Here is a 13,950-nt window from a genome sequence, read left to right on the forward strand (position 1 = left end):
AAGGAGTAGAAGGAGAGGAAGAGAGCCGACGACACGGCTCAACAGGCTAATCCTCTGCCTAGCGGCGCCGGCACACCGGGTTCTAGTCCCGGTCGGGGCGCTGGATTCTGTCCCGGTTGCCCCTCTTCCAGGCCAGCCCTCTGCTGTGGCCAGGGAGTGCAGTGGAGGATGGCCCAGGTGCTTGGGCCCTGCACCCCATGGGAGACCAGGAGAAACACCTGGCTCCTGCCTTCGGATCAGCATGGTGCGCTGGCTGCAGAGGCCATTGGAGGGTGAACCAACGGCAAAGGAAGACCTTTCTCTCTGTCTCTCTCTCTCACTGTCCACTCTCCTGTAAAAAAAAAAGAAGGAGAGAAAGAGGGAGAGGAGGAGGAGGAGAAGAAAGAAGAAGGGAAGAATATCCTTGTCTTTGGATTGCTGCCAGTGGGGACCCAGAGGAGAGGTCTGTGCCGGGCAAGGATCGGCTAGAGGGGCTGGGAGAGCTCCTTCCGAAGAAGAAAGTCATCTTTCCCCAGATGACTCTTGTTATAGCGAAGATACCTGGCAGTGCCTGGCAACCTGCCCGAAGTCGTTCAGCCATGAGGGGAGAGCAGTGACCAGGAAGATGCCGGGTCTGGTGCATCTCTTCCAAGGCAGCAGCTTGCTCCTTCCTTGCTTCTTCCTGCCCTCCCTCTCTTCTTCCTTCCATCAGTCATTCCATGAATATTCCAGCTAACAGAGTGACCAAGTCCTCTCTGTCGGAAACTCTTTAAGACATGGAGGAGGTGTTGGCTGGCGGTTAAGAGCAGTGGCTGTGGGGAGTTCTAGGCTTCAGTTCAGACTTATTACCCACAGTCGGCTACGTGTCCTGACTTCAGTTAACTCATGAATCTGAAGGGTTCCCCTCCACATAATGGGATCATCATTGGACCTTCCTTGGTGGGTGTGAGAAGATTAAAATGAAGTCACTAACATAAAGCACACACACACACACACACACAAGAGCCCGGCACACTGTCAGCTCTCAAGAAATACTTACTACGATTATTAGTTTTATTATCACAAAATGCTCAACAACACAAAGCTAGCTGAACATAAGCTTACCTTTTATAAATAGAGTCCAGGGGCCAGTGTTGTGGCATAGCACATAAAGCTGCTGCCTGTGACACCGGCACCCCATGAGGGCACCAGTTTGTGTCCCCGCTGCTCCACTTCTGATCCAGCTGCCCGCTAATGGCCTGGGAAAGCAGCAGAAGACAGCCCAAGTGTCTGGGCCTCTGCACCCGTGTGGGAGAGCTGAAAGAAGCTCCTGGCTTCTGGCTTTAACCTGGCACAGTCCTTTTGGGGAGTGAAGCAGTCTCAGTCTCGCTCTGTCTCTCCCTCACTCTCTCTATAATTTTGACTTTCAAATAAATAAATAAATATTTAAAAAAAGCAGAGTCCATACTGAGATCACTGTGACAAACTTCAGTTACTGTTTTTGAAGAGTTCAGAGGGACGAGAAGATCCACATTTTTGCTAAAAAAAAAAAAAAAAAAAAAAAACCCAAAACTTAGAACCAAAAACCAAAAACACCAGGACTGGGCATTTGATCTAGTAGTTGAGACGCCCACAGTAGAATGCAGTAGCCAATTTTCCGTCCTGGCTCCCGTTTCCTGCCGATGCAGACCCTGGGAGGCACTGGTGATGGTGCGAGTTGTTAGATTCTCCCACCCACGTGGGAGGCCAGGACAGAGTCTCAGGCTCCGAGCTTTAGCCTGGCCCAGCTCTGACTGCTGCTGGCATCTGGGGAGCGAACCAGAAGACAGAAGTGCCCTTTCTCTGCGTCTGTCTCTCTTTGCCTCTCAAATAAATATTTTAAAAAGAAGACATAACTCAAAACACAACAACTCTGACTGTCCTGCTGTGGCTTTCTACAGCACCCTGAGAACAGGAGACTTCACAGGCTCGAGTGTCCGAGCAAGGACAGGCCGACTTCCAAGGCGGGTGACAGCGAGGGTGGCCCTCGGGCTCCGCAAGGCAGTGCTCCGGGGCGGCCCTGTGAGTGAAGCCAGGCGCCCACCTGGCTAGGAGCTGAGACACAGCTTCTCCCTAAGACGCTCTCGCCACTGGGTCCCAGTCTTTCCCTGGAGAGAGGTGCATCACGAGCATCCGAATTCTCTAGGAATTCTTCCTAAAGGTCTCGTTCTAAGACCAGTGTCCTCCTCAGCGCTAGGAAATTGCTCTATGCAAACAAATCTCTCAGTTGAGAAGAACTTGCCTTCCTCAGACCTCGGTGCCCCGACAGCCTTCATTTTAGTTTGAAACTAGGGGACAATTGGGCACCTCACTTCGTGACCGTGAGCCTTCCTGCCTCTCTCTGGCTCTTTCTTTTCTCCATACAGACAGGGCTGCACTTGCCTTGCATGTCGGGAACACTCAGGCTGCTTTCTTTGTTTATGCCATGGGGCAAACAGCATCCTGCCTTGTCCACCTGTTCCCTCCCCGTGGCCCCTAAGGTCTCAGAGTTTGGTGTCCCGTACACTTTGCCTTAGAGAACAAAAGACACACTTTATTGAAATGTCATATGTCAGCCACGTCTTTCCATTCTATTAAAACCCTTTCTTCTCTCTCTCTCTCTCTCTTTCTTTTCTTCTTTTTTTTTTTTTTCTGAAACATTATGGGGGGAAAAAGAGAGAAAGGGATTGGGGAGAGCAGGCCACAAAAAAGCAGCAAACCCAATCCCACTTTGGGGAGTTGAAACATCTGCACTTTCTCAGCAGTTTGAAAGGAAACAAAAAATTGCCAAGTGGTATAAAATTTGAAGAAAAATTACCCAAAGGAGGAATGGACGTTAACCACGCTTCAATTCCCCACTATGGGTTGACATTTGAAGCACTTTCTTCTCCCCTCTTTCTTTCTGATTCACAGTGTGTCTAAAGAGGTGAATTGGGCACACAAAACCCAACCTCCTCTTGCCAGGGTGGGTATGAAATATGAAGGCGAGACGATTGTCTGGGCTCAGTGCATTGGAATAACATTGGTTAAATTATGGATAGTTTTTGAATAGTGTCACTTTTTTTTTTCTCTGCAGATGGTTGTTCACACAAGGAGCCGGGTCTGCATAATTGTATCACTAATCAGCAGTAAGGCAATTAGTTGTGTAAGTGTGCTATAATCATTCTAACAGAAGAGATGACGAAAAGACAAAAAAAAGGAGGGGGGACCAAAATGTCTTTTCTGAATCCATCAACTGACAGCCATAATTAGATATATATAATTGAAAATTCCACAGTAGGGGGGCCAGCTTATACAAATGAATTTTCTCTGCTGTCCTTAACGCATTTTTGTCTTGGGCTGAGCATCCCTCTAGGAAAAGACAGAAAACTCGTCATTCCAAGAGAGTGCCTACTGTACTGGGTATTCTTTCAGACCAATGATGTCAGAATAACATTTTTGGTTTTTTTGGTATGGAAGGGCAAGGGCTGGGGGCCTAGAAGTTTCCCTGCATTAAAGACTGGCACTTAGTGTAGGCTGATATGAATTGCATTGCTGTGAATTGTGGCATCAACGTGACTATTTTGAACCTGTTCTTAGCTGACCTAATATCTGTCTTTGGGTTTCGCCATGGGCAATTCTGGGCAGGGCCAGCTTAGGCGGTGTTGTCTCTGACTGCTTTTAGGGTCCATGAGAATGCTCAAAGTTTCTTTTTTAAACCTGAAGGAAATAAGTGGAATATCATAGGAATGAGCCTGGCCAGGATTGTAATCGTCTTGATGCCAGTGCTATCGTAAGTTAGAAATCTTTAATATATTTTTGCGGAAGCAGGGAGGGGCCCATGGAGGCCTAAGTGCCAGGGACACACTGAAGTCATGAAGGGGCCCTGACTCAGAGCCCAGGTGGAGTCCCCCCTGGCAACAGGAAAAAGTGGGGGTGAAGGGCGCTCCTTGACAGTGGAATATTCTCTCCTCAGTTTTTGTGGGAAAGAGGGGACTTTGTTTAACCAAAGTCTGATTATTAAAACCTATAATTACATTCGTGTTAAAAATGCTGAAGTGCCTATGAGTTTGTGGAAACCGTGCAGAAAAGCTTAACACTGAATTAATCAGGCTACATCAACTAAAAATCTTCTTTTTAAATTAGAAGTGGGTCCCCCAGCCCCTCTCTCTCTCTCCTTTTGAATCCACCAACTCTTCTATAATTTAATTGGACAAATCTTAACTGTGATTTTTTTCCCCCTCCCAAAGAGGAGTACATCGAGGCCAAAGCTTGTTAATTAAGTTCTTTAAATGCCCCCAGCTGTGCAATAAGTTTTCAAAGCAACACAACTGCAAATTTATTTTTTTTTTTTTTACCATTTGGTGGCTCGTTTTCAATCACACATTATTCCCCCCTCCTTGTTTTGAGGATGGGAAGAACAGGAATAATCTCTGGGAGAATTCCCATGCATGGCGGAATCTGGGACAGACAGTCAAATTGGAGGTTCCATTAAGTGGTGTCTAATTGGAGCCTGTATAAGGAGGGGCGTCACAAGGGGCAATTCTCTGGGCTCGTAGGCAGCTTGGGCATGCACACGTTTGTGTAGAAATAGCTCGGAAAAGTACTCAGGAAAGTAAAGCTCATTTCAGGGAGGACTTGCTGTCTTATTGGCAGGTGGGGCTTTGGGGTAAGTAGACCGAACCGGATCTTGCAGGAAGAACTGGGCAGACAGGATGGTCACCAACAGGGTTTCTGATTTCCCCTACGTGTAGTCTGTGCTCCTTGTCTTTATCATCTCAGCCTCACTGGTGGCTTTAAAGTAGAAAAGAGAAGGGGAGAGTGACTTTGCAGTACCCTTGGCCCTCAACCATGATGCTACCTCTTAGATGCTGCCATTTAAGATCCCACGCAGTAACATTTTAAGAGCAAATGGGGGCTGGTGCTGTGGTGTAGTGGGCTAAGCCACTGCCTGCAGTGCTGGCATCCCATATGAGCAATGGTTCATGTCCTGGCTGCTCCTCTTATGATCCAGCTCCCTGCTAATGCACCTGGGAAAACAGTGGAAGATGGCCCAAGTGATTGGGCCCCTGCGCCCACCTAGGAGACCTGAAAGAAGCTGCTGGCTTCAGATTGGCCCAGCTCTGGCCATTGCAGCCTTTTGGGGAGTGAACCAGTAGTTGGAAGATCTTTCTGTCTGACTCTCCCTCTCTCTGTAACACTACCTTTCAAATAAATAAATAAAATCTTTTTAAAAAGAAGATCAATGGATCCAATTTAAAAGCATTAGGACCTTTGGGAAAAAAAAGAATTTCTTTAACTCATATTCTAATTCTTTCATATTTATTTTCTTTGAAAGATTCTATTTATTTTAAAAGCAGAGTGACAGAGAGAGAGAGAGAAAGACAGAGAGAGAGAGAGAGAGAGGTCTTCCATCCTCTGGTTCACTCCCCAAATGGCTGCAATGGCTAGGGATGGGCCAGGCTGAAGCCTCCATCCGTGTCTCCCATGTGGGTGACAGGGGTCAAATACTTGGGCTATCATCTGCCGCCTTCCAAGGTGCATTAACAGGAAGCTGGATCAGAGGTGGAGCAGCTGGAGCTTGTACTGGGGTTCCCATATGGGATGCCGGTGTCACAAGCAGTAGTTTAATCTGCTGCGCCACAATGCCAGCCCCAGTTCTTCCACATTTCAATTGTCTTTTCAAGTCTCTTACTGCCCCCATTGGAATTGAAAGTGGCCATAAGTTCTGTTCAGACCCGTGGCATATGTAATGATGCATGTCAGCTGAAGCTTTGAGGGCTAACACATAATTGGGCACATACTGTAGTCCTGTGCCAAGCGACTGTTGATGCGAGGGCTCCTTTTCCCACGTCCCTGTGTTTCCAAGGTGCTCAGAGCCCTCCAGCAGCATACACCTCCCATTCCCCACTCCACCAGCCCGTGTGGAAAGGTAATAAACTCTTCCATATTAGGCCAGTGAACCTGTTTTTTGTCACTGAATGCAACTGTAGCCCTATTGGCATGCTTGGTTAGAGTATGGAGCTGAATGGTGGTCTGGGAACAGGTAAGCAGTGCAGAAATGTTTTATTCCATCTACAGCCTGTTTTCTTTCTTTCTTTTTTTTTTTTTTTTTTACAGGCAGAGTGGACAGTGAGAGAGAGAGACAGAGAAAAAGGTCTTCCTTTGCCGTTGGTTCACCCTCCAATGGCCGCCGCTGCAGCCGGCGCACCGCGCTGATCCGTTGGCAGGAGCCAGGATCCAGGTGCTTTTCCTGGTCTCCCATGGGGTGCAGGGCCCAAGCACCTGGGCCATCCTCCACTGCACTCCCTGGCCATAGCAGAGAGCTGGCCTGGAAGAGGGGCAACCGGGACAGAATTTGGCGCCCCGACCGGGACTAGAACCCGGTGTGCCGGCGCCGCAAGGTGGAGGATTAGCCTATTGAGCCACGGCGCCGGCTCTGTTTTCTAAAAAACTAGTTGCACGCACAAAAATCTGGCAACTCTGCTTGTACTCCTTCTGTATGCCCAGTCACCTGGAGCTCGGGGTAGCAGCCCTCACTGCTTCTCAGGGTCTGAACCAGGGTCATCTACTTCATTTGTTGCCCCTTGTAGGCCAAGATCTTCCATGCACCTGCAGAACAGGAACAGTGAGTCCTGGGTACTTCCTCTTCTTTGCCTCTCCAGCCGACCACTGGGGAAGCAACAACCCAGCTGGCTTTGGCTTTCTTTCTCCAGGGGCGCTACATGAGGCACTCCCTCAAGTACTTGTAAATGAGTAGGAGCTGCAAATCTGAGAGCTGGATTTCTTGCATGCTGCATGCATGTCCACAGGACGGCCATGTCCATGGGGTGGAACTCAGGTGGAACTCATAGCTGGGAGGGCCTCCGGCAGATCAAGTGGAAGGTCACTTTCCAACTTTGCACTTCATCGCCTTCAGCCAAGGCAGACCAGAAAGGCACTGTGAACACTGGTCAGTGCAAGGCACTGAGGATCCCCTGCCTCGTCCCTTTCTCTCTGCCCCTTCAAACACTCCCTGCCCTTTCCCCCATGGATACCATTGCCAGGAGCTGTTCACCCCAGAACAACCTGTCTACATCTCTTGGAGCCAAAGCAGCTTCTACCCATGGCTCGGGGTCCCTTACTGCTTTCCTCTCAGCCCACGACTTCTCAGAAAGACACTTCTGGGCCTTCAGTGACATTTCAAGAGCCTCAGCTGGAACTGTAAGGGAGGGCCAACATCCCCAAGGCCGACCTGTCACTTCTCAGAGTACCACCCAGGGACGGCCTTGTGGTGCAGAGGGTTAAGCCATCATTTCCGATGCCAGCATCTCAGGGATCTGGTTCAAGCCAGTACTTTGCTTTTGATCCAGCTTCCTGCTGATGTGCCTGGGAAAGTAGTAGAAGATGCTTCGAATGGTCCCTGCCAACCATGTGGAGGAACCAGATGGAGTTCCTGGCTCCTGGCTTTGGCCTGGCCAAGATCTGGGTGTCTGGTCATTTGGGGAGCGAACCAGAAGATGGAAGATCTTTTTTGTGTCTCTGTTTCTCCCCCTCTGTCTCTCATCTTACTTTTCAAATAAATTAAATAAATCATAAACAGAAGAGATCCACTGGAATCATGCCTCGATGCGCTTGCCTGCTGGAGGTGGGAGCTGCCATCTGCAAACTCTAAGCTTCTCCGTGCCAGGCCGCTACCCAGCAAAGCCCTCCGTCGCGGGCTCATTTGGATGATTTTGCAGCTTTCATTAGCCACATGCATTCCCGCTTATGTAATCACCCAGGAACTGTATGACTGAGCCGGACCACGGTCACTGACAGGCTGCTCGTCCTTATTAGCTTGCTAACTGATGACCAGGCCTCCGGATAATGACAGCGTGGCTGCCCCACCATCGCTCAGTTTAATGCGGCTGATTTCTCAAGGAGCAAATGCATCTGCTAGCTTTGTCTTTCTAAGTCAATGGCACGGAAACGAAAACTGGACGGAGTCATAGACTGAAAAGAACCAAACAGTTTCTCAATGCCCTAGGCTGGGCTTCTTTAACTGAAAATGAACCCTGGGTTCTCAGGGATTAGAATTTGACGTGCTCACATTTATTGTTAACAATTAAAAGCAACCCCTGTATCCTCTAGTTGGCCACACTCTCTACCACTCCAATTGGTTTTCTATCTAGTCTTCTTCCTTCATTTCTCTACAGCGGCAAGAGCTTAGTTGTCCTCTGTGAACCAGACAACTTGCAGGGACGGAGAACCACAGAGGGAAAGGAAAGGAACGATTTTGTTAGTGCAGGCCGACATTTCCCAGTGAAGGACATGTAACCATCCCCAGAGTATCTGGTGGCAAAGGCTTTGTTGGCTTCTAGTCCCCAGTGAGCTCTGGAAATACCGGGAGAAGCTTAACGGTTACAGCAGCATCATTTATTAAGGATGTCAGATCCTGGCACACAGGAGCCATGTGCCAGCTGCCATCTGCTATGGCCTCTGCTTTGGTCCTGGTCAAACCTGAAAATTCCTCACTCTTCTGGAAGAGCCCACTTTTGCTGAAACATTAGGGAGCAGGATAGATTTTGCCGGAGACACTGGAGTGGAGAAAGAGGAAGGGGTTTATGTCAGCGGCTGTCCGGACTTTCTATCTATCCCAGCTTTGCCTTCTTAGACATCTCACTCCCTGCCAACCACCTACCAGATCCTTCTCCCCCCACCCTCTTTTTTTTTTTAAAGATTTATTTATTTGAGAGGCAAAGAGAGAGAAAGAGAGGGCGGGAAGGAGTGGGGGAGGGAGAGAGAGAGAGAGAAAGAAAGAGAGAGAGAGAACTCTTTTATCCATTGGTTCACTCCTCAAAGGCCTGTAACAGCCAGGGCAGGGCCAGACCAAAGCCAAGATCCGGGAACTCCATCCAGGTCTCCCCGATGGGTGACAGGGACACAAGCACTTGCACCATCACCAGCTTTCTCCCAGGATGCACTAGTAAGAGGTTGGATAGAAAGCTCAGAGTAGCACCAGACTCAAATCAAGCACGGCAGCATGTGATGTGGGTGTCTGAGCAGCGGCTCCGACTGCCACACGCCCCCTTCACCCCCAGGTCTCTTTCTTGAGCCTTCTTTACACCAAATGCTGCAATCCCGACTGCCAGCCCCCCAGGCCCGGGCTTTTCTGCCCCTTTTGCCTATGCTGAGTCACACTGCTCTCCCCCGGTTCCTGTCTCCTTCCGCCACTCAATACTGTGTTCAAGGGTGAGGATAGAAGTTTTGTTTGTTCTTAGTGAACAAAAGATTGTTCAGTTCCCATGAGGGACCTCCTTAAATGGCGATGGAGGATTATAAATGACAGCAACAAAATATTTTTGCTCCTCTGAACACATATGGTCTCTAATCCTCACTATGGCTTCACAGTAAGATAAGCATTATTTGCACACGACGGCAGAAAGGCCAGACATCAGGGAGGTCAAGTCACTTGCCCTAGGTCGCACAGCTGCGGGCAGGACTCCCTCCGACCTCACCTGAGCTTCTGGTTCTTTACCACGTGGCGCCGTTGAATGGCAGGTGGTGGGGCTGCAGGCGTCCATTCGAGATTTCTAGGCGACTCTCCCCGTTTATCTCTGCTGGGATCTAGCAACCTAGAAATGCACGTTTTTGATCAAACATCTTTATCAAGCATTAATTTAACCAATTTTTGTTTGATTGATGGATTAAATTAATCGATCAATGAATTAAGCATTACCCAGCAGGATGCTTTTCCATACTATGAAAGGAAGGCCAGGGATGACACCTCCCAAGTTGTTCCTCTCCTCCTCCTCTGAGCCTTCTTCAAGTCTATCCATCGCAATGGAGAGTGTTCTTGTTTCTTGACTTCATTAACGAGTGCTGCCATTTCGTATCCACTGGGAAGAGGAGAAGGAGGCTGGATGCCCCAACAACAGATATATTATTCTGAAACTTCAACCGTGAAAATCCCCAAACTCACAGAAAAAAATTTTTTTTCTGTACTATCCTATTAGCTCCAAGCAGAGAAAGTTTAATCTTTTCTCCTTTTGGGGCTAATTCAGGGCCATTTTTGGTTATCACGCACAAGATGTTTTTAAACTGAGTTGTCAGGTTGTTGAGTGTCTTCGCCATGGAGCGTTCCAGTAATTCAATCCCTCTGGGTTGCTTAGAGCGTCTTCAATGTTTTGATTGCAAATGCAGGAGGGAAACGGCTGTCCCGGACAGTCTCCCTTTAAATCTTCTTATGGATTAATTTGCTGGGTGGCCTGAAATAGGTCAAAAGGTTTTGGCTCAGGAGTAGAATTCGAGAAATAATCACCCTATAGACACTCTAAATCAATCATAATTAATGCACTTGCCTCGTCCTGTCAGCTGATTGCTGCTAGAGGGTGAAATAAAGAGACCCTTTCTAGTACAATTTGAAAAGAGATCAAATCTGTCATTTCATCTAATAATTGAGCCAAATGAGAAAAGAGCGGGGTCAGAGTTCACTGGGTGACCTTATGTAAACTCCATAATGCATAATTCATTTCCTTTTTATGGAATGTATAAGCTGCCGTAAAGGGACGAGACACAGTCGTCTCCCATCCGCGGCTTCTACCGCCTCTTCTCCGGGCTCTTCCTCTTGCCTGCCTGTCCAAAGTTTCCAGGAGCACACTCGGGCTGAGCAGTCCTCACCCCGCAGTACGGGCCGGCATTTAATTCATTCTCCCAAGCGTGCGAAGTTGATAACTGAATAAATCACTGGCAGCTCTCTCGGAATGATATAAAACCTGTAATTTATTTATTGAGTGTTACAAATACAGTTAAAACATGTTTTCATGCAAAAGGCTTTCCCTCTTGTTAATATCATTGAAAGGGAGAATCTGGGCTTTGAGTTCTGGAAGTGGAGGCAGAAGACACTGTGTTTGGCAGTCGTCCGCCCTCGCCTGGTTCAGAGGCGCTGGGAAGTGGAGTCTCTCTCCAGCTTCAACACCTGTTGGGATGAGGAGCGGAGAGAGGGAAGCAGAGTGTGTTTGGGAGAAGCTCCAGGCAAGGCTGGGGCTTCTCTGCACATCTGTGTTCGAGTGTACCGTATCTCTGATCTGTGCTAAAACAAAACACATGTTTTATTTTTATTGTTAGTATTTTAAAATGTTTATTTTTATTTTTCGAATAAGAGGCTGAGCGAGAGCGAGACAAGAGAGAGAGGGAGAGGGGGAGAGAGAGAGAGAGAGAGAGAGAGAGAGAGATCTGCTGGTGTACTCCCCAAATGCCCGCAACAGCCAGGGCTGGGCCAGGCTAATGCCAGGAATCAGGAATTCCACCTGGGTTGCCCACGTGGGTGGCAGGGTCCCAAGACTTGAGCCATCATCTGCTGTCTCCCAGGTGAATTAGCAGGAAGCTGGATCGGAAGCAGAGCAGCTGGGACTTGAACTTGCACTCTGTCATGGGATGCCAGTGGCCCAAGCAGTAGTTTAACGTGCTGTACCACAATGCCAACCCTAAGACATGTGTCTTAAATACACACACATCATTCAGCGTTCTTGTCTCAAGACCCTTTGAAAGAAGCCAGCCAAGGACATTGTGTGTGTGTGTGTTTTGTTTTGTTTTGTTTTTAAAGATTTATTTATTTACTTGAAAGTCTGAGTTACACAGAGAGAGAAGGAAGAGGCAGAGAGAGAGAGAGAGAGAGAGAGAGAGAGATGTCTTCCATCTGCTGGTTCACTCCCCAGTTGACTGCTGTGGCTGGAGCTGTGCTGATCTGAAGCTTCTTTCAGGTCTCCCAAGCAGGTTCAGGGGTCCAAGGACTTGGGCCATCTTCTACAGCTTTCCCAGGCCACAGCAGAGAGTTGGATTGGAAGAGGAGCAGCCAGGACTAGAACTGGCACCTATATGGGATGCCGGTGCTTCAGGCAGCAGCTTTACCTGCTATGCCACAGCACCGGCCCCGTGCGTGTGTTTTAATTTTAGCCTATTTCATCGGATGTCACACTCGAAGTAGCTATTCATTTTGTGACGAACAAAGAGAGGGTCTACTTCTCTGCAACGAAGTCAGCGGGGGATGCCTCGGGCACATCCAGCAGCTGGTGCACGCCCCTGCAGCAGCTGCGACCTCCCAGGGCCTAACAAGCCCTTCAGACTGGATTGAGAAAGCTCCAGGCACTGGTGGAGACGCCATGTGACGCACAAAACATGAGTGTGTTTGTTACTCAACGTGAGAATCTTTATTTCTTTGCTGCTTTCCTGGGGTAGCATTTGGCAGAGTAGTAAAGATGCCGCGTGGGACGCTGGCATCCATATCAGAGTGCCTTGGGGGCCAAGCCTGCCCTGCCCCCAGCTCCAGCTTCCTGCTAATGGGTCCCCATGGAGGTAGCTGATGATGGCTCAAGTAGCTGAGGCCTTGCCACCCACATGGGAGATCCATACGGAGTTCTGGGCTCCTGGCTTTGGCCTGGCCCAGCACCAGCTCTTGGGGGCATTTGGAGAGTGAACCAGTGAATTGAATGGAAGATCTTTCGGTTTTTCTCTCTGCTCTCTCTGCCTTTCAAATAAAATAAAAATAAGAAATTTTAAAAATAAAATATAGATGTGATCTTGTCATTTCCCACTATTGGTAACACTGGTGTATGGTAACACAGAGAATATCAATTGGTTCAGTCTTCCCACAGAATGCTTTGGGATTATTCAACAAAATAGAAATTTTCACTTATTCTTTGATTCTCTAAGTGCTACTTTTTACAATTTATCCTAAACAATGAATGATGTATCATGCAGTAGTATAAAAATATATGTGTTTATAATACATATGATTCGTATAACAATTTGCATGATACAAATGCTCATTAGTAGAATACCATTAAATAAAATATAGTGTTTCTAAAATAAGGAATAATCTGCAGACATTAAAAATTATGTCCTCAACTATATGGAAAGGTAGCCAAGATATGTCATTAAATGAAAACATGTCACAATTGGGTCCAAGAGATATGATCCTATTTTTTTTAAAGAGTTTTTGTTTACTTATTTGAAAGGCAGAGCTATAGAGAGAAGAGAGAGAGAAAGAGAGAGAGAGAGAGAGAGAGAGAGAGAGAATATTTCCTCTGCTGGTTCACTTCCCAAGTGGCTGCAATGGCCTTGCTGGGCCAGGCCAAACCAGGAGCCAAGATCTTCTTCTGGGTCTTCCTTGTGGGTGAAAGGGCCCAAGCACTGAGGACATCCTCCTTTTTAAATGGTTTTTCCAGGTTATTAGAAGGGAGTTTGATTGGAAGTGGAGCAGCTGTAATTTGAACTTATCACCAATACAGGATGCCAGCGCTGTAGGTGGCAGCTTAACCCACACACCAAACACCTGCTATTTTGTTTTTAAAATAGCCTTCTCAGGGCTGGAGCTGTGGCAGTGGAAGATGGCCCAAGGGCTTGGGCCCCTGCACCCATGGGAGAGACCTGGAAGAAGCTTCTGGCTCCTAGCTTCAGCCTGGCCCAGCCCTGGCCATTGCGGCCATTTAGGGAGTGAACCAGAAGATGGAAGACCTCTCTCTCTCTCTATCTCTCTCTCTCTCTTCTTCTCCCTCTCTGTGACTCTACCTTTCAAATAAATAAATACATAAATAAATCTTTAAAAAATAGTCTTCTTAATAAACAGAGAGGGTAAAAATGAGAACCTTGGAGTGTGGCACAGGTCAACATCACAACACAAGGACTAATAAAGGAACTTGGTTTATAACCAGGGTAACAAGTACACAAAGAATCTGTGCAATTTTTAAATGTCTGTTAAATAAAAAAATGAAGAACAAAAAAAATGATGGATGAACTATAAGGGGAGCACATACTTAATGCTCTGTGACTCAATTTTCTCCTCTGTAAAATAGAAACAATAATTGGTGTATGAGCATTTATCCCAGCAAGTATCAGATTAGTGTGTAGAATTTACCAAGATCTGTGGGACATAGTATCACATAATTATTATAGAATAATCAGGGTAAAAAATAAAAATTCTAGATACTCATGCATCAATATACTTCAACACCAAAAGCTTGAGGCGAGTTGTGA

The 13,950-nt window shown here is 47.5% G+C and overlaps 1 long non-coding RNA gene across 1 annotated transcript in view; it reads left to right on the top strand.

Annotated features, from left to right (window-relative positions):
* LOC127491302 (uncharacterized) overlaps positions 1 to 13,950 on the top strand; it is a 47,585-nt gene that overhangs the window by 3,409 nt on the left and 30,226 nt on the right. The window contains exon 2 of the long non-coding RNA XR_007919872.2: positions 3,053 to 3,121. This is a non-coding gene — a long non-coding RNA (uncharacterized lncRNA). The remainder of the gene's footprint in view (positions 1 to 3,052; positions 3,122 to 13,950) is intronic.

The sequence above is a fragment of the Oryctolagus cuniculus genome, chromosome 18 (genome assembly GCF_964237555.1).
Source record: "Oryctolagus cuniculus chromosome 18, mOryCun1.1, whole genome shotgun sequence".
NCBI lineage: Eukaryota > Metazoa > Chordata > Mammalia > Lagomorpha > Leporidae > Oryctolagus > Oryctolagus cuniculus.